This window comes from Prionailurus bengalensis, chromosome C1 (genome assembly GCF_016509475.1).
Source record: "Prionailurus bengalensis isolate Pbe53 chromosome C1, Fcat_Pben_1.1_paternal_pri, whole genome shotgun sequence".
In the NCBI taxonomy this organism is placed as follows: domain Eukaryota; kingdom Metazoa; phylum Chordata; class Mammalia; order Carnivora; family Felidae; genus Prionailurus; species Prionailurus bengalensis.
The window spans coordinates 11,457,871-11,482,965 of record NC_057345.1 but is presented as its reverse complement, the minus strand read 5'-3'; the positions used below and the strand labels follow the sequence as shown (position 1 = coordinate 11,482,965).

General features: G+C 47.7%; 1 non-coding gene across 1 annotated transcript; it reads left to right on the top strand.

The window, feature by feature from the left end:
- Positions 1-334: 334 nt before the first annotated feature.
- On the top strand, positions 335-466 carry LOC122482335. The gene has a single exon (XR_006297123.1). It is a non-coding gene; the product is annotated as a small nucleolar RNA SNORA70 (small nucleolar RNA).
- The last annotated feature ends 24,629 nt before the right edge of the window (positions 467-25,095 follow it).

Here is a 25,095-nt window from a genome sequence, read left to right as displayed (position 1 = left end):
ATTTCCTTATCTTTGTGTGAACCATCCTTATACTTGTTCAGTAAATACTTGATTGACATTTAAATTAGAGAATGGGAGGAGTTGGCTGCAAAAGGAGAGCGGAAAAATGGAGAGGTAGCTGGGGAGGGATGAGTGGCTGGGGAAAATGGCATCTAGGGAAGTTTGCTTGTTTTTAAGATGGAAGAAATTACAAGACTCTTTCATACCACTGCTTATACGGGAGATAACTGATGTGGGCAGGAGGGTTTGACTGGATGCAGATTCTTAAGCAGGGGAGAAGCACTGCATACGGGGAGGAACTGGCTTTGGATAGGAATATAAAATGGTTCATCTGTCTCAGCCAATTAAACGGAACATGCACTTTCCCCATGGGGGCCAGTGTGCAAGGCTGTAAACAGTCGCCTCTTTGGTAGTGTGGGCAGAGTGTTGCTTGTATGATTTGCCTTAAGGGACCTTGGAGACAGTGGACATTCATGTCTGATCTCAGGCTATCTCCAATCTAGACTCCAGACGTACACAGGTACCTTTGGAAAGCCTCAGGGCACAGTGACCAGGGTCCACGCTGGCCCAGTCATCATGTCCAAGCTGCAGAACAAGGAGCATATGATTCAAGCTCTAAGCAGGGCCAAGTTCAAGTTCCCTGGCGGCTGGCAGATCCACATCTTCAAGGAGTGGGGTTTTACTGAGTTTAATGTGGACAGATTTAAAGACACCGTGGCTGAAAAGCTCCCCAGGCGGCTGTGGGGTCAAATACAGCCGCAATGGCGGCCCTCTGAACAAATGGCGTGCCCTGCCCTCTGGAGAACCTTGGCAATGCCCCCTCTTGAGGCAGCCCCATCAATAAATCTTAGTCCCTTCCTGTCCAAAAATAATAAATTGATAGATAGATAGAAATAGTTCATCTAAAAAAAATAATAAATTGATAGATAGAAATAGTTCATCTAAAAAAAAATAGTTCATCTAATAAAGAAATAGTTCATCTAGTGAGAGACCAGAAGCTGTAATACATGGATGAAGATGCTGGTAAACAGATGTGGTTGAACAAGTCTATACAAGAAATGCCACGATACACTAAGAGACAGTGTCAGGACCAGGAAGTTATCTACGCTTCATTTTCCCCGACTGAATATGAGAATAATGATACAGCACACCAGTCAAAAGGTTTCGATTTACTTCCTATGTTCTTGGTCATGTCTCTTAAACGTTTTTGGCAAGATCTTTGTGTGGCTTTGCCACTAAACTAACCTAATGTCTGGCAAACAGTAGTTGTTCAATAAACATTCGCCGAGTTAGCTTCAAAAACAGAGTTGTTTTGAAGATCCAGTAAAACAAAGAATGGATGTAAAAAAAAGTGCTTTGTAGTCTGAGAAATGCGATTCAAATCCAAGGTGTTTATGTTCAGGAGAGTCAGGATAAAGTTCACTGGGTTGTTTTTGACTCCTTAAATGAGAAACATTATGTAAATGTGGAAACATGGTCATTGTTACGGAGACTTTTTTTTTTCGTTTTAAAACAATTTTTTAAGTTTATTTATTTATCTCAGAGAGAGGGCGCGTGAGCAGGGGAGGGCCAGGAGACAGCGAGAGAGAATCCCAAGCAGGCTCTGCACTGACAGTGCGTAGCCCGATGCGGGACTCAAACTCACAAACCTGTGACATCATGATCTGAGCCAAGATCAAGAGCTGGATGCTCAGGGAGCCTAGGTGGTTCAGTCGGTTAAGCATCTAACTTTGGCTCAGGTCATGATCTCATGGTTCTTGAGTTCAAGCCTTGTGTCAGGCCCTGTGCTGACAGTTCAGAGCCTGGAGCCTGCTTTGGGTTTTGTGTCTCCCTCTCTCTCTGCCCCTCCCCTGGTTGCTCTCTGTCTCTCTCTCTTGAAAATAAATAAACATTAAAAAATTAAAAAAAAAAAGAGCCAGACGCTTAACCAACTGAGCCATGCAGGCACCCCATAGACTTTTTTTTTCCCTTAGAGGAATAGAGCAAAACCTAAAGTGTCTGTCAACTAGCTTGTCAACTTTGGCCTTTTAACCCGTGTAATGTCACAGAATTGACAAAGTATAAAAAGGCCAAAAAACCTAAAACCATCTAAGTCAGCCAGCTGTATACGAGTGTCATAAAGTTCCAAATTACATTTATAATACTGAGCACATAAATATTGTATTACCTTTCCTTTTCTTCCTTCCTTTGTTTTGCCTTGTTTTTTGGTAGATTATAACGTCCAAAATAAATACAAATTGGGGATGTGGATTTACTTTTCCAGGTAACAATAAAGTTTCAAATTTGTTGATGTTTCTGCTGAGAATTTCTTTTTTTTTTATTAAAAAGTTTTTTTTAATGTTTATTTTTGAGAGAGACAGAGACAGAACATGAGTGGGTTAGGGGCAGAGAGAGGAAGACGCAGAATTCAAAGCAGGCTCCAGGCTCCGAGCTGTCAGCACAGAGCCCGACGCGGGGCTCGAACTCACGAGCTGTGAGATCATGACCTGAGCTGAAGTCAGACGCTCAACCGACTGAGCCACCCAGGCGCCCCACTACTGAGAATTTCTTAAGGTACCCAAGTACACCAGTCTATTTTCATGATAAATCTATATGATCTTCACACATATTGTAGGACTGATGTGGACCAAAGCTCAAGCTGATAAGAATAACTAAGAAAAAAAAAAATCCCATTCAGTGCATGTGTATTTTCTTACCAGGATTACAGGAGGTAATATACTTGAGCCCTGGAGTTTGAAAGCAATTTCCTATATGCTATGATTTGTTTGTTTGTTTTTAATATATACATTTTTAGGTAAACTCTGCCCCCAACATGGGGCTTGAACTCATGACCCCAAGAGGAAGAGGCTCATTCCCTATCGACTTGAGCCAGCCAGGCACCCCACGCTAAGTAAGGTTTTATTCCCTAGGAGAAGCTCTTATCTGTGATTCTGACAGACTATCTACGAGGAGAAGTAAATCAACTCAATGCCATCATTTTCAATTTTTCGTCATTATCACTGGCGATTAGATATTACATAATTAGCTACGGTCATACAAGAGGATTCAGCAGAGCAGTTTAGGATTAAATTTAGGAATTAGACATTAGGAACTCACCAGGATCCCATAAGTGTTTTTAAGTGTTGTAATACGGGATGCTTAATTAGACCTCCAGCCTAGTTCCTGCTGTTACCCAGCACCGGGTCTTTTAGGATTACCTAGGAAAAAAAATACTCAGTTCTCAGAAAATCTCAGAAGTCACGCTCAGGCTGAGGAAAGATATTTGCTGAGTAATGCAGCTCAGTCCCCTTCCTTGTAAAGCCGGAACTGCCATATGTGTTTTTTCCAATTAGCCCCACCAGATTTCTTCTAGGCATGATTGGGTGTCCTCGAGCCAACCGTTCTGCCTCTGGGGATTTACGCATTCTCGGTGAAATTTCTCTACACCGTCTGATGTGATAGTCTCCCTCTACGGGTTTCCTGTTCTGGGTCACGTTGAAGGATTGTGCCACCTGGTCTTAACCTACTTCTGTCTCCCGCTGCCTCCGTAAAGAACAACAGTGTTGACCTCCACAGAATGGATCTGCCCTCACAGTAACACCCGTCCACCTTGCACCTTGCACCGGCCACCTTTTAATCGGGAGGATCCCCAGACCCGCTGCAAACGTTAATTACGCTTCATAAATACCTCACTGATACTAGGCTGCGAGCCCCAGTAGCCCCATTTTATGATTAGGCTTCCCCAAATGAGATGGAACCTTTGCTTCAGCCCGCTCAGAACAGGGACAAATCTGGGTCATGAGCACAGCTCCCCTCGCCTACTTAAAACTGCCCCTAGGGCTGTAGGAGAACTAATTTTCTCCCCATGCTCCCCCAATACCCAGAAAGTAGTGTTTTTATTTTGTTTTATGTTTTAATTTTTTTATTCATTTATTCATTTTGAGAGACAGAGAGAGAGCATGAGGGAAGGGCAGAGAGAGAGGGAGACACAGAATCTGAAACGGGCTCCAGGCTCTGAGCTGTCAGCACAGAGCCCAACTCAGGGCTTGAAGCCATGAACCGTGAGATCATGACCTGAGCCGAAGTCAGACACTTAACCAACTGAGCCACCCAGGCGCCCCTGTTTCGGTTTGTTTTAATGTATGAGTGTTTCTCTCTGAAATGCCTATCTTTCTTTTGCAGCTGGTTTGGAGCCTGTGACTGCTTTTCTAAGCTAGATGTGGGGATTTTTTGTGTGTGCCGAATTCACCTTTGGCAATTTGTTTACAATGAAATGAAGGTGTCTTACATTTGCGCTCATATGTATGTATATCATCACCAAAACCAATTCAGGCCCTTCTGGCCCATTTTCTTTTTTCCCTTCCTTTCTTCCTTCCTTCCTTCCTTCCTTTTCTTTCTTTTTTTTTTTTTTTTTTAGGGACAGGACCATATGGTGATTCAATTTTGGTTCTCTTGGATAAGAGGTTGCACTCTGGAGTCACCTTAGCCAGGGCTGCCCTCTTGAGGTTTACATATGCAGCCGCTCATTCTTTTAATGTATTTTTTAAAATAATATATATATACATATATTTTAATGTTAATTAATTTATTTTTATTATTATTATTTTTTTTTTTTTAGAGAGAGAGTGTGAGCAGGGGAGGGGGACACAGGATTGGAAGCAGACTCCAGGCTCTGACCTGTCAGCACTGAGCCCGACCCAGGGCTCGAACCCACACACCGCGAGATCATGACCTGAGCGAAGTCAGTTGCTTAACCGATTGAGCCACCGAAGTGTCCCTCCCTGCACCTTCTCACTCATTCTAAAGCTTAGATCAGGCCTGTGTGTGAGGAGCAGAGAGAAGCCATACAAAAGGGCTAAGGACCAAGCGGTCATTGTCATAATAAACCCAGAAGCTTCTTATCTGCTTTGATGTGGTAGTGTAGTGAAAAGAGCCCTGACAGGGAGCCAAGAGTTCTCAATTGACCATTGGCAGACTGTGTGATCTCAGGCCGGTCATTTTTTTCTCTCTGTGTCTCAATTCCCCAACAGAACGGGAGCTGCTGGTCTAGTCCAGGGGTCAGCCAAGTTCTGCAAAAGGCCAGATCATACCATGTGGGGCTTGATGAGCCATATTGTCTCTGTGGCAACTACTCAGCTCTGGCACCGTCGCTCAAAAGCATCCACAAACTGTAAGCAAATGAGTGTGGAGATGTTCCAATAAAACTTTATTATGGTAGGGGCGCCTGGGTGGCGCAGTCGGTTAAGCATCCGACTTCAGCCAGGTCACAATCTCGCGGTCCGTGGGTTCGAGCCCCGTGTCAGGCTCTGGGCTGATGGCTCAGAGCCTGGAGCCTGTTTCCGATTCTGTGTCTCCCTCTCTCTCTGCCCCTCCCCCGTTCATGCTCTGTCTCTCTCTGTCCCAAAAATAAATAAACGTTGAAAAAAAAATTAAAAAAAACTTTATTATGGAAACGAAATTTTGAATTTCCTGTAATATTCCCATGTCACAAAGCATTATTCTTCTTTCAATTATTTTTTGAACCATTTAAAAATGTAAAAAAAAAAAAAAAAACATGTTTAGTGCTCAGGCTGTAGGAAAAAATAGGCAGTGAGCCAAATCTGGCCCAGGGCTAAAGTTTGCCAACTTCTGGACTAGATAATCTCAGAGAGCCCTTCCGGTTGAATCTTCTACATGTTTAAAAGTCGACTTAACTATAGTTCCTGTTTGTTTCTTTTTCTTGGAAGACACATGCCCTTCCAGCGTGACAGAAGGGACATTAGAAGACACATTGACCCCCCCAAAAAAGATGTCTGCCAACTTCACACTAGTCGGCTTTAAACACTAGCAGTTCTTGTTTCTTGTTTCTTTTTTTAAAGATACTTATTTATCTTGAGAAAGAGAGTACGCTTGAGCAGTGGAGGGGCAGAGAGAGAGAGAGAGGGAGACAGAGAATCTCAAGCAGGTTCCACGCTGTCAGCACAGAGCCCAGTGCGGGGCTTGGTCCCACGAATTTCAAGATCATGACCTGAACTAAAATCAGATGTCAGAGGCCCAACCGACTGAGTTTGAGCCAGGCACCCCGCATTGATTTAAGATTCATCCCTCATGCAAATGCGATATTCTTACATCCGAAAAAAATACATTTAACTTTATCGTCAGTACATCTTAACGAGGATGTGACAGAAAGTTGAATGTGGATTTGGAGAGGAGCGGAGGCCCAGACACTGTGTCTGGAAACATAAAATGGTGTATTTATAACTATATATGCAAAGGTGGACTGAGAGAAGGAAGAAGCAGGCTTTTCCCCACTCCTCAGCTTTGCAGAGTTCTGACCCCCCACTCGGGGTCCATGTGCCAGTCTTCTTTAAGGAATCAGCGCTTGATCAGGGGTCAGGAAAACTGGGTCTCAGCCTAGCTTGTGGCTTGCTAGGTGAGAGGGAAATCATTTGCCTTCAGCTTCCTCATCTACAATATGAGGATGACGACCCTGCTGTGCACCGTGCAAAGCTGAGCATATGTATGAGTGCCTGTGAGCTCTACAATGCCCTAACAACGTCCAGAATGTAAGGAGCATTTGCCCGGTTGCATTAGCCACCTCCCACTGACTAGCAAGCTATAGTCCTTCCCTACAACTGTAATGTTGCTGCCCGCTCTTTTTTTTTTTTTTTTTAAGTAAGCTCCACACCAACATAGGGCTCGAACTCATAACCTCAAGACCAAGACTTGCACACTCCATTCACTGAGCCAGCCAGGTGCCCCCGAGAAGCCCACTTTTTTTTTTTTTTAAGTAAGCTCCACACCAACATGGGGCTCGAACTCATAACCTCAAGACCAAGAGTTGCACATTCCATCTGCTGAGCCAGCCAGGTGCCCCCCAGAAACCCACTCTTGTCACAACGCTAATGGGCCATCCTTGGGTGGTGTTTTCGCCTGACTCCGGTGGATCGCTGCCCTGAAACAAAGAACAGCCTGCCCCGTTGCCCACAGAACCAACCAGTTTCAGCTTGAAGAAGATGTCACATGACCGACACCAAGATGGTATTTCAGAATTTCTTCAGGACTGAAATTCTGATTTACGTTTGCATCTGCCTCAGAGATGTGCTCAGTGATGGATTGGATTCCAGCCTCTTCCCACAGCTGTCTTCTCCCCTCCCTTTCCGCTTCTCAGGCCCACCCCCACCCCACGCACTTCAAGAGTCACCTCCAAGAATGTATCCCTCTCCAGTCCCCTCTGGACTCCGAGGTCTTAGAGCAGTTTCTTTATTGTCATTCATTTTGGCCTTTTTTTCTACCCATACTCATGTGGTTTCATGCCTGATCGCCCTAACCAGATTGTCTGCTTCTAGAGGGCAGGAACTCATCCACGCCAACTTTACAGCTGGAAGGAATCTTGATGTTTATTCCCTTACTACATCCTCTCGTCTAATGCCCGAACCACTTCATGATGTCTCTGACAACTGTTGCTTTGGTCTCTTGCGGGCCTCTGGTTCTGGGGCCCTCCTTACCTGAAGAGGTCTGGCTCAATGTAGGAATATAAGAAGTTGCTAAACAGGGGGCGACTGGCTGTTTCAGTCGGAAGAGCGTGGGACTCTTGATCTCGGGGTCATGAATTCAAGCCCCACATTGGGTGTGGGGCCTACTTAAATAAATCCGCTTAAAAATAAAGATGCTAAATACATTGTTGTTGAATTCAAGCTACTTCTCCCTTAAGGCCGAGTCTGTCCTTGGCTGGGAGTGGGATACACAAGAAGGAGAACATTGAGGAATGAACAACATTTTGGCTAAACATGTTGGGGAATGTTTCCAACAATCTTATGTCCAGGCTATATAATTCACGTGTTGTGATTCAGCTCTTGCCCAGTGTTATTTAGGGTAAGTGAATTACAAAATATCAACTCAATTACCTCTTTTTTTCTCCCTCAGGAGAGGCTTGGAGCATAATCATTCGGGATGACATTCAACTAGGGGCTGGACAGGCATTTCATCCATGCAGCTAACACTTGGTAGGAGCTGTGCCGCTTTCAAAGCCCTTTCCAAGACTTCAGCTCATTAGAACTTTTTGATGGAAGCAGAATTACCATAAATCTATAAAGGAAGAAACTAAAACTTGAATTTGGGGGCACCTGGGTGGCTCAGTCGGTTAAGTGGCCGACTGCAGCTCAGGTCATGATCTGGCAGTCTGTGAGTTCGAGCCTGGCGTCGGGCTCTGTGCTGACAGCTCAGAGCCTGGAACCTGCTTCGGGTTCTGTATCTCCCTCTCTCTCTGTCCCTTGCCTGCTCACGCTCTGTCTCGGTCTCCCAAACATAAATAAACATTAAAAAAAATGTTTTAAAACTTGAATGTGGTTCCGAGGGTAACAGAGGCTCCTTAAACCTTGGTGTTCAGTGTCCAAAAAGTCTAGTGCTCTGTTTCCCTAAGGGAGACAGTCATTCATCTAAAAAAAAAAAAAAAAAAACCCTGACATTCTAAGTAGAGTTAACTCTGTCTTGCAAAGGCTGCATTTGGCTCTGGAAAAAAGTTCAGGGTCAATGACTACATATGGATACAGATTCCTCCGATGCCAGGAATCCCGGATAAGTGGCAGGGGCCAGCCAAATACCTCTCTAGCCTTTACCCCCCTCCAGTCTCCCCTTCTGTCCACTAGAGATGTAAGCAAATTCCTCAGATTCCCCCTGCCCAGTTCTGTGAAATGTTTACCTGTGTGCCAGGATCGACCTATATGTCCAACAGGGGTTGCTTCCCAGGCGGCATGATTTCAGGGGCTCCTGGGCGCTGCTGCTGGCCTCCTCCCCCATCCCACCCCACTCAGTGGCTAGCTCAGCTGAAATGTCATTGCTAGAACTTCTCTCCTTTGCTTGAAGTGTGATCCCTGTTAAATTCAGAGACACCTTGGGAGCGGTGTCATTTTAACACCATTAGCAATCACAGATCTGGGTGAACGGGTTTCAGAGTCTTTCTTAAGAGTAGTGGGGTTTCTTTCACGGAGAAAATGAAACAAACCACACGAGTCATGAATATTAATTACGGAAAAGGAAGCCTACTGGACACAGCAGGAAAGACTCCCAGAGCAGACCCGCAGCACGATGTGAACAGCACTGCCAACCTGCGCAAAGGGTGAGCTGGGGAGTGAGTGGTCCTGGGATCATCTGTAGCCCATTTGGAGAGACGTGCAATGGAACTAATCTCACTACGTGCTACACAAATCAATCCAGATGTTAAGTGTGAAAAACAAACCCTACAACTTACAGAAAAAGATAGGATGATTGTTATGAGCTCAAGGTAAAGAAGACTTTCTTAAAATTAAACGCAAAAGCAGAAACAACAACGGGCGCCTGGGTGGCTCAGTTCATTAAGCATCTGACTTCAGCTCAGGTCATGATCTCACCATTCATGAGTTCGAGCCCTGCGTCGGGCTCTGTGCTGTCAGGGCAGAGACTGCTTCAGATCCTCTGTCCCTCCTCTCTTGCTGCCCCTTCCTAGCTCATGCGCGCTCTCTCTCTCTCTCTCTCTCACTCTCTTAAAAATAAATAAGTATTAAAAAATTAAAACAAAATCAAAACAAAAAAACAACAAACAAAAGCAACACAGACCACAAAGGAAAGAATCGATGCAATAACTCCACCAAAACAAATCAAAAGATATCTTAAGACCGAGATTGTCAACTCTGGCTGCACATGAGAATCACCTGAGGAGCTTTTGAAAAACCCTAGTACCCCGTCTCCTCCGGGGGTAGGCCTTAGGTACAGCCTCACCCCTAACACTTGCACGGCCTAGAACAAGAGTAGCAGTGGAGGGGCGCCTGGCTGGCTCAGTCGGTGGAGCATGTGACTCTTGATCTTGGGGTTGTGAGTTCGATCCCCACGTTGGGGGTAGCATTTACTTGAAAAAACAAAAAAAGAAAGAGTACCGGTGGAGATTCACCTAACGAGGTCTAAATATGTAACAGCTACAAATCAAGCTAACAAATTGCTAAATAAAATATTTTTCTATCTTCCCATCTTGACAAATAAACCTTCATAACAATTTGGGTGCCCGGACCAAGGTAGAAGGGGGTCATGGGTTTTGCAGGGTGTTGAGGGGGGCGGGCACATCCCTCGGGCTGTGTGGACTCCATACTGAGCAGGGCCTTCTAAAGCAGAGCCCAGGGCAGGGGTCCCTCCTACCCTGGTCTTAGGATAGAACTGCCTGAGCACCTGTACTTTTTTGTTGCCAACCTTTCATCGATGTTCATACGTATAGATACATGCATAGAAAAGTACGCAAATTATATAGGCGTACGGCGTGATGAATGTTCATAAATATATCCATTAAGGATATATAAATATACCGGATAATTTTTTTTAAGTACTCTCTATATTCAATGTGAGGCTCGAACTCACAACCCTGAGATCAAGAGTCACATGCAGGGTACCTCAGTGGCTCAGTCAGTGAAGCAACTGACTGTTGGTTTCGGCTCAGGTCACGATCTCCTGGTTTGTGAGTTCCAGCCCCACATCGGGCTCTGTGCTGGCAGTGTGGAGCCTGCTTGGGATTCTCTCCTTTCCCCTCACTCTCTGCCCCTCCCCCTCTTGTGCGCGCGCGCGCGCGCGCGCGCTCTCTCTCTCTCTCTGTGTCTCTCAAACAAATCAACTTAAAAAAAAAAAAGAGTTGCATGCTCTCAGCCAGGTGTCCCTCGTAAAAAAAATTTTTTTAAAGAGAAATAGCAACAAAAATAAAGGACTGTTAAACACAAAATTTGGGGTAGTGGTTTCCTCTGGTGTGGACCAGGGGATGGGACAGAGAAAGACACATAATCAATAATTCCTAAATTGGGCATCAAAAGCACACAGTTTATTATGCCTTCTAACTTACATATGTCACATACATTCTTTTGGACATCCTCAAATCCACTCAGGGTCCTGTCATCTAGGGGCATTCAGCTTAAAGACAACTTAATCTTGGATATTTCAAATACTCCCAGCAGAATTACTGCAATTGATGATCTTGGCTCCTCCAAAAAACAAAACAGAACTTTCTATGAAGAAAGGGAAAAGGAAGCACGTGTCATAAATTTTAAAACAATCCAATGCAACGAGGTTATGTTTTAATCTTTTTTAAAAAACGGATTACAAATAAAATGCATAACACATAAAATGTGAGCACTATATAAATCCACAGCACAAGAAATAAAACTTCCCCCAAACGCTCTGTCCTGAAGTCAACATTGTCAACAGTGAGGTATGTATTCCTCAACTTTTTCTAAATGTAGTAACAGGACTAATTGATTTTCGCAGAAAGGAGATTATTCTAGATAAACCCTTCCGAACCTTGCTTTTCCATCTTGCAACGGTCTCTTGAACAGATTTTCCCTCCACGAGGTCATCTTTCAGAGACAAGAGCAGGTGGAAATGGAAAACACCTTCCCCTTTCTGCCTGACACACTCATCTCTGAAAATCCAGCCCAAGTATCACCTCCATGAATCCATGGGATGCCAGGGTCAGGGAGACCCCAGAGATCTGCCAGTCTGCCCCTCCCCCATGTTACCAACAGGGGAACTGAGCCTTGGGAAAGACTGGCATTTGGCCCAAGTTTACCCAACAGAGAGCCGCTGAGCCGGGAGTAGAGCCCTGGTGCCGAGCTCTGGGCATCCATCGTAGAAGTTGCTTCCCTGGGACCCATCACGAGCTGTTTCTTATCACGAAATCCCATTGTGTATGTGCATGTACCTGATCTCACCTAAACGAGGATATCATATGTCCACTCACTGAACCAAAATTTATGGAGGGCCTACCACGTGTCAGACAGCAGTGAACTGGACAGAGAAGGTTCCAGTCTTACAGAAGTGTGGAGATGAAAACAAAGTAGGCGTGTGATGTGACAGAGAATGGTAGGCACCCAACCATCATGTGCTGTGGCCTGTCGCCCCAGACAGGAGTGAGACAAGACACCCAGCAGACAACTTTAAACTTGTGTCCCCTTACCAGGCCACGCAGTCTGTGATCTGTTGTGCGTGAGTATCTTTAGAATCCCCATCATCTTCTTTTTTTTCTTTTTAATTTTTTTTAACGTTTATTTATTTTTTATTTTTTAATTTTTTTTTTCAACATTTATTTATTTTTGGGACAGAGAGAGACAGAGCATGAACGGCGGAGGGGCAGAGAGAGAGGGAGACACAGAATCGGAAACAGGCTCCAGGCTCTGAGCCATCAGCCCAGAGCCCGACGCGGGGCTCGAACTCACGGACCGCGAGATCGTGACCTGGCTGAAGTCGGACGCTTAACCGACTGCGCCACCCAGGCGCCCCTAACGTTTATTTATTATTGAGAGACAGAGAGACACAGAGCGTGAGCAGGGGAGGGGTAGAGAGAGGGGGAGACCCAGAATCTGAAGTAGGCTCCAGGCTCTGAGCTGTCAGCACAGAGCCCGATGCGGGGCTCGAACTCACAAACTGTGAGATCATGACCTGAGCTGAAGTCTGTCGCCCAACCGACTGAGCCACCCAGGCACCCTATAGAATTCCCATCATCTTCTGATTAGCAGAACCACATTGTGATTTGTGTGTCTTTAAAAGGGTTAATTTGTTTAATGTAAACATTTAAAATGTACTATAATTTGGGGGGCACCGGGTGGCTCAGCTGGTTGAACGTCTGACTTCGGCTTAGGTCATGATCTCAAGGTTCATGAGTTTGAGCCCCCCATTAGGCTCATTGCTGTCAGTACAGAGCCTGCTTTGGATCCTCTGCCCCCCTCTCTTTGCCCCTCTCCTGCTTGCACTCTCTTCCTCAAATATAAATAAAACATTAAAAAATTATAAAATGTACTATAATTCTTGTAAAGCTATTTTAGCATTTCTTCATTTGGTAAGGCACTGGGAGCACGGTCCCCCCGACCCCCAACCATGGAAGCATTCCAGAGTCCTCTGAGTCTCTACGGGACCCTAATTTCGAGGTACGTGTCAACTCCTCGAAGGCAGGAAGAAGTCCTAATGTTCTGCCCACAGCTGTCTTTATATTTGTTGGGGAGATCATTATCAAAGAGAAGTTCACCGCTGTGCCCTCTAGCCTGCATGGGAAAATAAGGCAGATAAATCGCCCAACAGACAGCCCGACTTGGGACTTATCTCCCCAGAATGCTCAGAGAACGTACCTAGCTGTCCTCCTCCAGGGACTTTGTTTACTCTGTCCTGAGTGTGCAGTCAGTATGAACTGGGAGCCCGGGAAGTTTGAGCCAGGGGAAGAGACCCCAGCCTCCAGGGACAAGTCCATAAGTTGGGAGGTGACGGGCTGATCTCAGGGACAAGTCCCTGGGATCAGCAGGGGCTTCTCACTTTCCCTAAGGAGACAGCATAGAGTTGGAGGCATTTGGTCTCTGAAGCAGATTGTCTCTTTTCCACTGCTGGTCCCAGTGGTCAGACGCTGTTTCCACTGTTCATGTGGCGTGTGGGAGAGGAAAATACAAAAATAGGCTTGGCCAGGTGCAGTGGCACCTGCCTTGTGGGCCAGAGGGAAGCCTGCGGCGGGCTGCTCGGTGTTGTAAGCCAGCTAGCCTACACATCGCCCTTGTTTTTGTTTTCAGTTATACAAATACATGTTTATCTTAGTCCATCTGGGTTGCTGTAACAAAATACCATAGACTGGATAGCTTATAAGCAACAGAAATTTATTTTCTGGGCTGCCTGGGGAGCTTAGGTTCAGGTCACGATCTCACCGTTCTTGAGTTCGAGCCCTTCATCAGGCTTTCTGCTGTCGGCACAGAGCCTGCTTCAGATCCTCTGTCTTCCCCCGTCTCTGCCCTTGCCCTGCTCATGCTCAATCGCTCACTCTCTCTCAAGATAAATAAACATTCAAAAAAAGAAATTTATTTTCTCACAGCTCTGGACACTGGGAAGTCTAAGACCAAGGGACCAGCAGATTCAGAATCTGGTGAGGACTCACTTCCTAGTTCACAGACACGTATTTTTTTGTTATATCTTCACATCGAGGAAGGGGTGAGGGATCTCTATGGGGACTCTTCCTCTTCCTTTTTATTTATGTATTTAAATTTTTAATGTTTATTTATTTTTGAGAGAAAGAGAGACAGAGCAAGGCCAGGGGAAGGGCAGAGAGAGAGGGAGACATAGAATCCGAAGCAGGCTCCAGACTATGATCTGTCAGTACAGAGCCTGACACAGGGCTTGAACTCACGAACTGTGAGATCATGACCTGAGCCAAAGTCAGATGCTTAACCGACTGAGCCACCCAGGTGCCCCTTTATTTATTTATTTTAAGAGAGAGACTGAGAGAGAAAGAGGGAGAGCAAAGTGTGGGCGGGGGAGAGAGAGAGGGAGAATCCCAAGCTGTCTCCACATTGTCAGCAAAGAGCCTGACACAGAACTCAATCTCACAAACCATGAGATCATGACCTGAGCTGAAATCAAGAGTTGGACGCTGAGCTGACTAAGTCACCCAGGCGCCCCTTAAAGATTTTATTTTTAAGCGATCTCTACCTCCAATGTGGGGCTTGAACCCACAACCCCAAGATCAAGAGTCACAAATTCCACAGACTGATCCAGCCAGGTACCCCTTGGATGGTTATTCTTTTTAAAAATATTTACTTTTTTATTATTACTAAAGAAATCCATACTCCTATCAAAAACAAAAAGGAAACAATGGAAAGTGAAAATGACCGACATTCAAGTCCCAGTCCCCATCCTCAAGATAATTAATATGTGGTCTTACAGATTTTTCTGTTCCTGCGTTCAAACATTTTTTAAACAAAAATGGAGTTGTTCAGGAGTGCCTGGGTGGCTCGGTCGGTTAAGTGTCCAACTTCGGCTCAGGTCATGATCTCATGGTTCGTGGGTTCGAGCCCCGCGTCGGGCTCTGTGCTGACAGCTCAGAGCCTGGAGCCTGCTTCGGATTCTGTGTCTCTTTCTCTCTCTTCCCCTCCCCCACTCATGCTCTGTCTCTGTCTCAAAAATAAAAAATAAAACAAAAAAAAGTGTAAACAAAAATGGAGTTGTTCCATGCACGCCGTTCTGCGATTTGTTTTACCTGCTCTCAAAATGTTTTGGTTCATTCAGACAACAAATGTTTATTGAGCCCCTACTGTGTGCTCAGAAGTTAGAGATCCAGCAATGTCCTTGCCTTCAAAGAATTTGCATTCTAGTGGAGGTGAAACAAAAACACAACAAGCAGGGGTGAAACCCAAGAAAGAAATGACGAGTGAGAAAAGCCAACAGGAAGGCAGTTTGTATGGTTTTATGTCATCTTTTGGCGATTCTGCAGCGCGCAGTGGAGTTTCCAGCCTTTCTGTCACCAGTGATGCTGCAAGGAACATCTTTGCGACATAAATTTGCATGTCTAGAGGAGCAGATCTTTTTCTTTCTAGGGCTGGCATCTGTTGCCATAGCCACAGCTGAAAGGGGGCTCTGGGGAACATCAGGACGTGGGGGGCAGAGGGAAGGGGGAGCTGCAGTGCAGGGAGCGAGCACTGGGTTCAGAGTCACACTGGAGAACAAACCACCGCTCTGCCATTTGCCTCCCCTCCCTGAACCTCCCCATTTGCAACACGGGGAACCCTCTAATCTCGCGGGGTTATCGCGAGGATCACACATCAATTTTCCCCATGTGCTTCCTGGAACAGACATAGCATTTTGTTCTTACATCCATCCACTCCTCAAACAGCTTTGAGACAGCCGTCAAAATACATTCAATAGGGACGGAGTTCCCTCGTGAGCAAATGAGCAGATTTTGTAAAGTGCCATTTCCTTTCCGTGCGTAGGAGGGGTAGAGCCTTGCTATTTAAATTGTGATCTGGGGACCGGCAGCCCTGACTTCACCTGGGAGCTTGTCAGAAGGACAGAATCGCCGTCCCACTTCAGACCGATTGGTTCAATACTTGCATATTAACAAGATGCCCAGGATTTCACACGCACACGTTAGTCTGAGAAGCACTGGTTTAAAGTAGAAGATTAAATGGCAGATAGAGTTAACTATCTCTTCACATCTCGATTAGAGGTTGAAGAGGCTGTGACCTAAAACATTCTTCCGGGTTGAGTCTGGACTACCAGGGGACTCATCCTCCCAGGGAGAGAACTTGACAAAACCCGATCATTTCCCTGATCTGTTTCTCGAACCAGGTGTGGGAGTCTAGGCTGCCTTAAGATCTTGAGCTGTCAGGCCTGGGAAGGGCCTGAGAGGTCTTCATTCCAGCTCAGCGGCTGCCCTGCCCACCCCTGCCCCACCCCCACGTCACAGGTGAGGCCCTGAGAAGGGCTGTAATTTGCTCAGTTACACACCCACCTAGTGGTGGCCTCAGTCCCGGCTCCCAGCCAGTCCTTCCTTCTGGTCTCAAAGTTTGGCCCACCATTTTTTTTCTATGGATTCGGCCCCTCTTTTTCGAAAACGTGATTTTTTAAAATACTGGTTTGTTACAAAAGAATGAAGTGCCTATTGGAAAGAATTCAAACAACATAAAAACTGCCCCGAAAAAAAAAAAAAAAAAAAAAAAAAAATAAAAAAAAAAAAAAAAAAAAAAAAAAAAAAAAAAAAAAAAAACTGCCCCGACACCTCCACGCTTCGGTATCTATCTACTCAAGAGAAAGGAAAACGTAAGTCACATGCAACACCTGTACACGAATGTCGACAGCAGCACTATTTGTAATAGCCGAAAATGGAAATAACCCGAGTGGCCATCAGCTGGCAAGTGGACAAACAACACGGTGTATTCATGCAATGAAACATCTGATAATTCAAAAGGACAAAGTACCGATGCGTGCTACAACATGGGTGCGTACCTTGCAAACATGCTAAGAAAGAAGCCGGCCCTGAAAGACCACATAGGATTCCGTTTATAGAAACATCCAGATTAGGCAAACCCAACGAAACAGAAAGTAGATTAGTGGTTGCCAGGGGCTGGTGGGTGGGGAAATGGTTAAGTGACTCCTCATGGGTAGAGGTTTCCTTTTCGGGGGGTGTAGGGTTTCCTCTTGGGGTGATCAAGATGTTCTGAAATTAGGCGGTGGTCATGGCTGTACAACTCTGTGAATATACCAAAAACTACATGTGAAAAAAACCCTTAAAAGGGTGAATTTTATGGTATGTGACTGACACCTCAATCAAGCTGTTCTAAAACAAACAAACAAACAAACAAACAAAAAACGGTAGAAGAAAATAAAATACTCTTTAAGTCACCCTGCCCCAAGTAGCTACTCATTCACACCAGAAATACTCACCGACGGCCGTTTCCGAGCAGTCTGGGGGTTGCGGACTCCATGTGAAGCAAATCTCACCTCCGATAAGCAATGGTCACCCCAATATCCGGAGCCCCATGACCAGCGCCTACACGGCTGCAGACTTTCCACCACTGACACTGAACCCTCACCTCCTTCCTCTCCCTCTGGTAACCCAAGCTCTACCCATCCAGGAAGTCCAGCCCTGCGCACTGGCCACCCCCGCCCCCAACCAGGTCACCAGCCACCTCTTCCACCTCTCCATCCTTACGCCAGCCTCACCTGACAAAAGTCCAGTACTGGGCAGGAGAAAAAAACCCACTCTGAACTCATGCTATGCGTCCCCACTGGGCCCTTGGCGTTGCCAGACGCCACGGTCATTTTCTCCCCCTAAAATGGGGACAGTAATAGTTCTGCTCGGGGCTATTGGCTGCCTTAGATCCTGGCACATAGTAGGCCCTCAACCGGGGACAGCCACTGGGCTTATGATCTGTGGCCTGCAGTCCAGGGCTCCCTGGGAACCTGGTCTCTGGGGAGACCCCCGCTGCGGTCATTTGTTTTGTTCCACTGGCTGGGAAGCCATGGGTTCTTTGCCATGTCTGCTCATCCTCCCGGTGAGAGGGGGGGGACGTGGCTCAGGGCCGTGAAATGCATGACCGAGTTCAGCAGTAGGAGAGGGAAGGTTACAACTTCCTGCCGCCGACCTCCCACAGGGTGGGCCAAGCCTGAGTCAGATGGCCAGGGCCAAAATGGAAACTTACCAGGGCCTCAGAAATGGTGTGCGGAGGAGTTGGGGGTGCAGACAGCCGGCACCCCAGTCTGGAGAGAGGGGGAGGATGGCTGCCCCAGGAATCTGGGCTGTGCCTCCCTCCAGGGAGCTGGATCAAGGCCCAGAGGAAGGAGGAAGTGTGAACATGGCTCCCCAGTGACTCACTTCACCCATCTGGGGCAAGTCAACTCTCACCCCTGCCGGAAGCCCGCTTGCCTCCCACCCCGGGAATCATCCCGCTGGGTCAGCCTACTCATAACACTGACCCCGATCCGCCCACGGTCTTCTTTGTCCTCCACCTCTCTGTGGAGGTGTTGAGATGTTTGCAGGTGCCTGCCTGGGTCTAAAAGTAGGTCTTAGCAGATAATAGTGGCAGCCGGAGGGGTGGGAAAACCCTGTTCTACAAGTCAGGACACCTGGGGCTGTGCCACCAACCAGCTGGGTGGGCCTGCCAGGTCTCACAGCCTCTCTGGGCTCTAGTCTCCACTTCTTCAAGAACGGGAAGCTGGATTCCATGCCCTACCCGTCCCTTGGCTCTGGAATTCTACCAGGGCTTGGGAATTCTCCGGCTGGCCACTGCCCTTAGGGAAAAAGTCCCACCCTCTCCGCCCAGCCCAAGAGGCCCTTGCTGATTTGGTCCTGCCTCTGGGAATCTCAACCTCCCTCTTCCCACACACAACCCCAGCAACATTCAGCTGGGCCTAGCTAAGAGAGCAAGCTCCTGGAATGCTCTCGGTACAGCACCTTCACTGGCTGACGCCCACTCCTCCATTGGGCCCCAGCTTGGTGAACACTCTTCGGCCTTCCTCTCCAGGCCCGCCAGCCGTGCGTGTCCTCCTGCGGGGCTGTTCTCTTATCTCTCTTCCCCATTAAACTGAGCTCTCAACTGAGGGCAGGCACCTGCATACGGAAGGGTCAAAGAAAGTTTTATGAAGGAAGGAAGGAACAAATGAATGAAACGTGAGCTCCGGGCAAGTGGTTTCCTCCCTCCACATGGGGCCTCCGTGCGGCCACCCCAGAGCTCTGCCTGGCCCAGGATGGGGTGCTGGTCGGAGGGGGGCAGATTTTCAAGGGAGGCTCCAGCTGGGTTCTGGCCACGCCACAGCCCCAGCTGCCTGGCCCATGACTCACGGCCCCCAGAGCTTTCTCAGCCTTCCCTCATCAACCCTTCCCTTCTCGAATCTGCCTTCTGATCCGGCCTTTGATCAGGCCTACAGGGCTAATATCTCTCGGCTTCTCTCCTGCTCTCCCCAGTGTCTCCCCATGAACTTCTGATCCCCACTGGCTTTAAAGAACCAGCTGGAGAGTCCTTGGCTGTATTGTTTTCTGAGGAATCCTTGCTTTGTTTACAGAAAGGACAATATCTGTCACACACGCTGGCTAAAGGGCACCGTGAATTTCTGTGACCCCCCTCATCACCCCCACCCCTCATTGGACATCTGTCTCCTGGTTTCTGGGGTGGAGGGGAGCCCCAGCACTTTCCCCACCCCACCCTAGCACCCCCAGGCTCGACAGGCCACCCGGGTTAGGGAATGCCATCTCCAAAGCACTTGTTTACATAGCCTGCCTGGCCATAGCCATCTGGGGCTGCGAGGTGGGGTGGGGGAGGGGGAGGGGCTTGCTCCAGTCCTGAGAACAATTGTGAATCCACTTCCCCTTCTGGGCCTCCATCAGTGAAACTCCTCCCTCCCCCAGCTCAGCACATGCCCATTTGCAAAAGTATCTGATGGCCTTTGTGTGTCCTCTTGTCCATGACAGGCAGTGCCCCCCCCCCACCCCCACCAGAACTCACAGGCTTTCCCTCTTTGTCCGCTTACCTTTTTAGGAAGAAACTTTTCATTTGGGAATAGGTTCAGATTTGCAGAAATGTTGCAAAGATCACAGAGTTTCCTTACACTCTTCACCCTTTTGTTAACATCTTACAAAAACCACAGCGCATTTGTTACAAGGAGGAAACCAATGCCGGCCTGCTGCTATTCACCAAACTCCAGACCTCATTCCATCTCACCAGTTTTTCCACAAAGGTCCTTTTTCCATCCCGGGATCCCATCCAGGGAAACACCCTGCCTTTAGTTACCTGCTATTTAATCCCCCTTAAAGGTGATGACAAAGGTATAGACATCGCTCAGAGGCCAGTGCAGTGCAGAGAGGGATTAGGACTCGGCACTTAAATGTTTATTTATTTATTGTGAGAGACAGAGAGCGCTAGCAGGGGAGGGGCAGAGAGAGAGGGAGAGAGAATCCCAGGCAGGCTCCGTGCCGTCAGTGCAGAGCCCGACTCAGGGCTTGAACTCACAGACCACAAGATCATGACCCGAACTGAAATCAAGAGTCAGAGGCTTAAGTGACTGAGCCATCCAGGTGCCCTGGGATGTGACATTTAGAGCTAGAAGTCACCAGTAGTGCGGCCTCTGGCCCCGTAGGCCACTTATCTGGAGGATGGGATCACAGGTAGTTAACTTCAAGGCAGGAGTGAGGACAGAATGAGATCATGTCTGCAGGCATCTTCCTGCCCACAAGTTGGGAGCTGCTGTTATTATGACCCTCAGCACCATCATTATGAAGGGGCCCAGATCTCCTCAAGACTCCAGGTTCTTTGCTAAGGATTATGTTTAAGACTTCTTTTTTAAAGTAATCTCTACCCCCAACAAGGGGCTCAAATTTACAACCCCAAGAGCAAGTCACATGCTCTTCCTGACTGAGCCAGTCAGGCGCCCCTTGTTAAGGATAAGGTTTAGACCGGCCCCTGCCACTCACCCTATGGGCACCTTTACTGGGGAATAAGTCGGGCCTCACAGACTTTGCTTTGACTCAGCGCTAAAGATGAACAGAAATCCTAGGGTGTAGTCCCACTGTGGCCACTGGCTGCGGGTCCTGGGGCAATTCACGGCATCCCCCCTCAGCCTCAGTTTCCTCATCTGTGAGATGGGGATTGCAGAGATGTTGGGGGGACTCCGTGGGACAGTGCCCAGCAGCTGGTAGTTCGAGCAGACCTCTGGCCCCTAAGGGTGAGGGGCAGGGACGTCACAGGCTGGGTCTCCCAGCCAGTCAGGCCTGGTCCTCATTCAGGTCGGCTTCTGTCTAGGTGCGGCCCTCCCAGGCAGGCTACATCACCCTGCTGAGACCTAGCTTCCCATCAGGGATAATCAATCATCCTAACCTCCCCAGCCTCACCCCAAACAAGCATTCAGGATATAAGCCAGCTTCCACTGCCCCTCCTTACCCTCAGGCCTAAAGAGGTTGTGTCTCAAGGTCAAGTAACTGGTTGACCTTGCTAAGACCCTATCCCATCCACCTGAGCATGACCCTCCCGCTCCCCGACTCACTCGGAGACTCCTCTGGGGGCAGATGCCTACTGCATCTGGTTGTTGTTTTTTTTTAAAAACATTTATTCAATTTTGAAAGACGAAGAGAGATAGAGCATGAGCAGGGGTGGGGCAGAAGGAGAGGGAGACATAGGATCCGAAGCAGGCTCCAGACTCTGAGCTGTCAGCACAGAGGCCGACGCGGGGCTCGAACTCACAGACCGAGAGAGCATGACCTGAGCTGAAGTCGGCCGCTTAACCGACTGAGCCACCCAGGGGCCCCATGCCTGCTGCATCTAAACTCAGAGGAACAGAGATGCCCTGCCAGCGACCTCACCCCCTCTCCCACCTAAATGTGCCATCTGTAAACACCCGATGAAGGAAGTGCTACAGACAATTTTCAAAAAAAGGCAAAATCATGACTCCTACGCAGATATAAAATGAACATGTATCAGATAATGTAACTGGCTCAAAGAGGCAACAGAGCATTCACATGTATAGGCCGGGAATATTGAAATAAATGTGCAAATGGAGGCAAAACTAGTTATTCACAAGGGGGCAAAGGGGTCTATACCAGACAAGACAGAATGAATTGATCCATTGCCCACAATTTACAGTTGTAAAATAATAATGAAAGGCTAGGGGTGCCTGGCTGGCTCAGTAGGTAGAGCATATGCCACCCTTAATGTCAGGGTCGTGAGTTCAAGCCCCACACCAGGCGTGGAGCCTATTTAAAATAAAAAAAAAAAAAAAAATAGTAATGAAAGGCTAGAATCTTACCCCGGAAGGGTGTGCTGGGTGCAGACATAGTTTTCCACTGAAGTACACATTTTCTGCAGAAGGAGGGCCATGAATAGGTACACTCCGTGGTCTGTAATCTGGTGATCGTTCACGAGATGAGTATGATTCACACACTATGAATGATGCAAGGTCCTTTCTGAACGAGTTGGGGAAATTACTTCTCACTTGCAAGTGAGAGGCCTACAGCCTGAAAGATGAGGGGCCCAAGACATTTAGGGGTTTTTCTCCGCAGGAGTTTTTTGTTTTTTTTTTTTTAAATAGGCTCCATGCCCAACATGAGGCTCAAACTCATGACCCTGAGATCAAGAGTCATGTGCTCTACTGACTGAGCCAGCCAGGTGCCCCTGGATTTTTTTTTTTTTTTTTTAAGTATAGTTGACACACATTTTTTTCAGCTGGATTTAAGCATCTGTGTTACACAATGGGTTCTGGAACATTCTAGAATGTGTTTGTGATGTGTAGTTTTCACTCGACCTGGTCTGGTACTGATTCTGCCTGTGCAGCCCTGGGTAATTACACCAACTCTCTGATGTTCAGCTTCCTTGTCTTTGAACTGGGATATTAATAGTGCCTACTTCATAGATTATTTTTTTTAATGAGTAGCCATTCACCTTATGAGAACTGTATTTTATTTATTTACTTTTTTTTGTTGTTTATTTATTTATTTTGAGAAAGAGAGAGAGTGTGAACAAGCAGAGGGGCAGAGAGGAGAGACAGAATCCCAAGCAGGCTCTGTGTCATCAGCACAGAGTCCGATGCAGGGCTCGAACTCACAAACTGTGAGATCGTGACGTGAGCTGAGATCAAGAGTCGGATGCTTAACCGACTGTGCCACCCAGGTGCCTGAAGAACTGTATTAAAAAATTTTTTTAATGTTTATTTTTTTATGAGAGAGAGAGTGTGAGCAGAGGAGGGGCAGAGTGGGGGTGGGGGGGAGACACAGAACCCGAAGCAGGCTCCAGGCTCTGAGCTGTCAGCACAGAGCCCGACGCGGGGCTCGAACTCACAAATCGTGAGATCATGACCTGAGCCGAAGTCAGACACTTAACTGACTGAGCCACCCAGGCACCCCCGGAACTATATTTTAAATGGATAAAACCATTACTTTGAAACTATCCTGTGGTTACACTGGGGTTCTTCCCTATCAGCCCAGCCTTCTCTCCCCCTTCATCCTGATCCCCTTCTCTCCATGAATCTCTTATTTCCACCATTCGGGTCCCTAGCAGAGTAGGGGGCAGCATTTGGTTGCTGTGGAGGGGCTGGCACATGCTGGTGCCTCTTGACACATAGGTATGGCTTTTGAGTAAGGAGAACCCTGTAGAGGAGGTGACGAGCAGAAAGGCTCAGTGTTACCAGCAACCTCATGCTGTCCTTTGTCCCGCCTATGTGCTTCCTGAGTCCAGGCTCCCAGGCATCAACGTGGAGGGCAGCGTGGGAGTTCCCAGATGGGACCCTCCTAGCAGGTGGGAGTTTGGGCAGATGAGGAATTGTCTCCCGACATGGGTCTCCCTCCTAGAGGGTGTGTTTCAGTTGCAGTAATTTCACAGCCACATGGTTCACTCTCTACTTGTCCAAGTCATTTTCTTCTCTCCTCCTCACTACAGCCACGTGCAGGAGGCAGACAGGGATTATTGCTTCTGGAGAAACTGAGGACCCCATCGGGGGCGTGAGAACCTCGGCGCCCCTGTGCTCCACGCCCAGTTTGCTAGCCCATGCTGCCCCCTGGTGGCCGGGCCCAGCACCTGCCTTCAAGAAGTCTTGGTCACCTAGCATTTCCCTGGGTTTGCAAAGAGCAATGGCCAGCCTTCATGAGCAGCCTGATGGGGAGGATGACCTCTCAGGACCCCTACGTCACTTTATTTTATTCTTTTAAATTTTTAAAAAGTTTATTTTGAGAGCGAAAACGGGGAAGGGCAGAGAGAGAGAGAGAGGGAGAGAGATAATCCCAAGCAGTCTCCACGTCGTCAGAGCAGAGCCTGATGCGGGGTTCAAACTCACGAACCGGGAGATCACGACCTGAGCTGAAACCAGGAGTCCAAAGCTTAACTGAGCCACCCAGGTGCCCCTCAAGACTCCTACATCACTTTATCAGCCCCCTCCCTGTCTCCGAGCATTAAATATATTCACGCATATATTTAATTGCAAAATATATATAACATTACGTGAATCATCATAACCATTTGTAAGCATGTACAGACAGTTCAGTGGCTTTTTTAAAGCACCTTCACACTGTTGTCCAAGCACGGCCTCCAATCATTTCCAGAACTTTTTGTCTTGCAAACTGAAAGTCTGTATTCGTTAAATAACTCCCTCTTCCCCCTCCCTCCAGCCCCTAACTGACCACCCTTCTTTCTGTCTCTGTGAATTGGGCTACACTAAGTACCTCACAGAAGTGGAAACAGACAGTATTTGCCTTTTTGTGACCGGCTAATTTCACACCGCAGAGAGCTCCCTAGAAGTGTCCCCTCCTGGAGTGATGTACAGCCCGGAAGCCTGAGGCATCCCCAGAATTCCATCCACATATCATTGCTGGAAACACACCCAACCAGAAATAAGCTGGAGCACGAGGAACCACAGCACAAGGTGACATATTAATGATAGGAAAACCTGAATGGAACCAAACCTGGTGACTGAAAAAGCAAGGGGGCCCCTGGCACACGAGAGCTGGCCTGGCCCTCACAGCTGGGCTGAGCTGCGCTCCTCTGGTCCCCCTGCTCGCTGTAGTCGTGTCCTGAGCACAGCGGCTCCCGCTGCAAAACTGGCCAGCACCCTCCCCTGTGAGCCGCTGCCGCCTGCCTACCAGCCCTGGCTGTCGCGCCACCTCCTGGATGTAAATGAATCAAGCCTCTCAGTCTGTCACCCCTGCTTCCTGACGGCACACGTGGGGGCAAACTCTCACTGCTCCGAATCCTCCCCCAAATCCCTCATTGCCAGCCCGCGTCCTGGAGTCCCCCTGACCCAACACCTGCGAACTGAGACGCCCTACATTTCTCCCACGCCGTGTGGCCTCCAGGGCTGCAGCCAAGGATGAGAAACCCAGCTTTGTGGACTGCAGGCCTGTCTCCT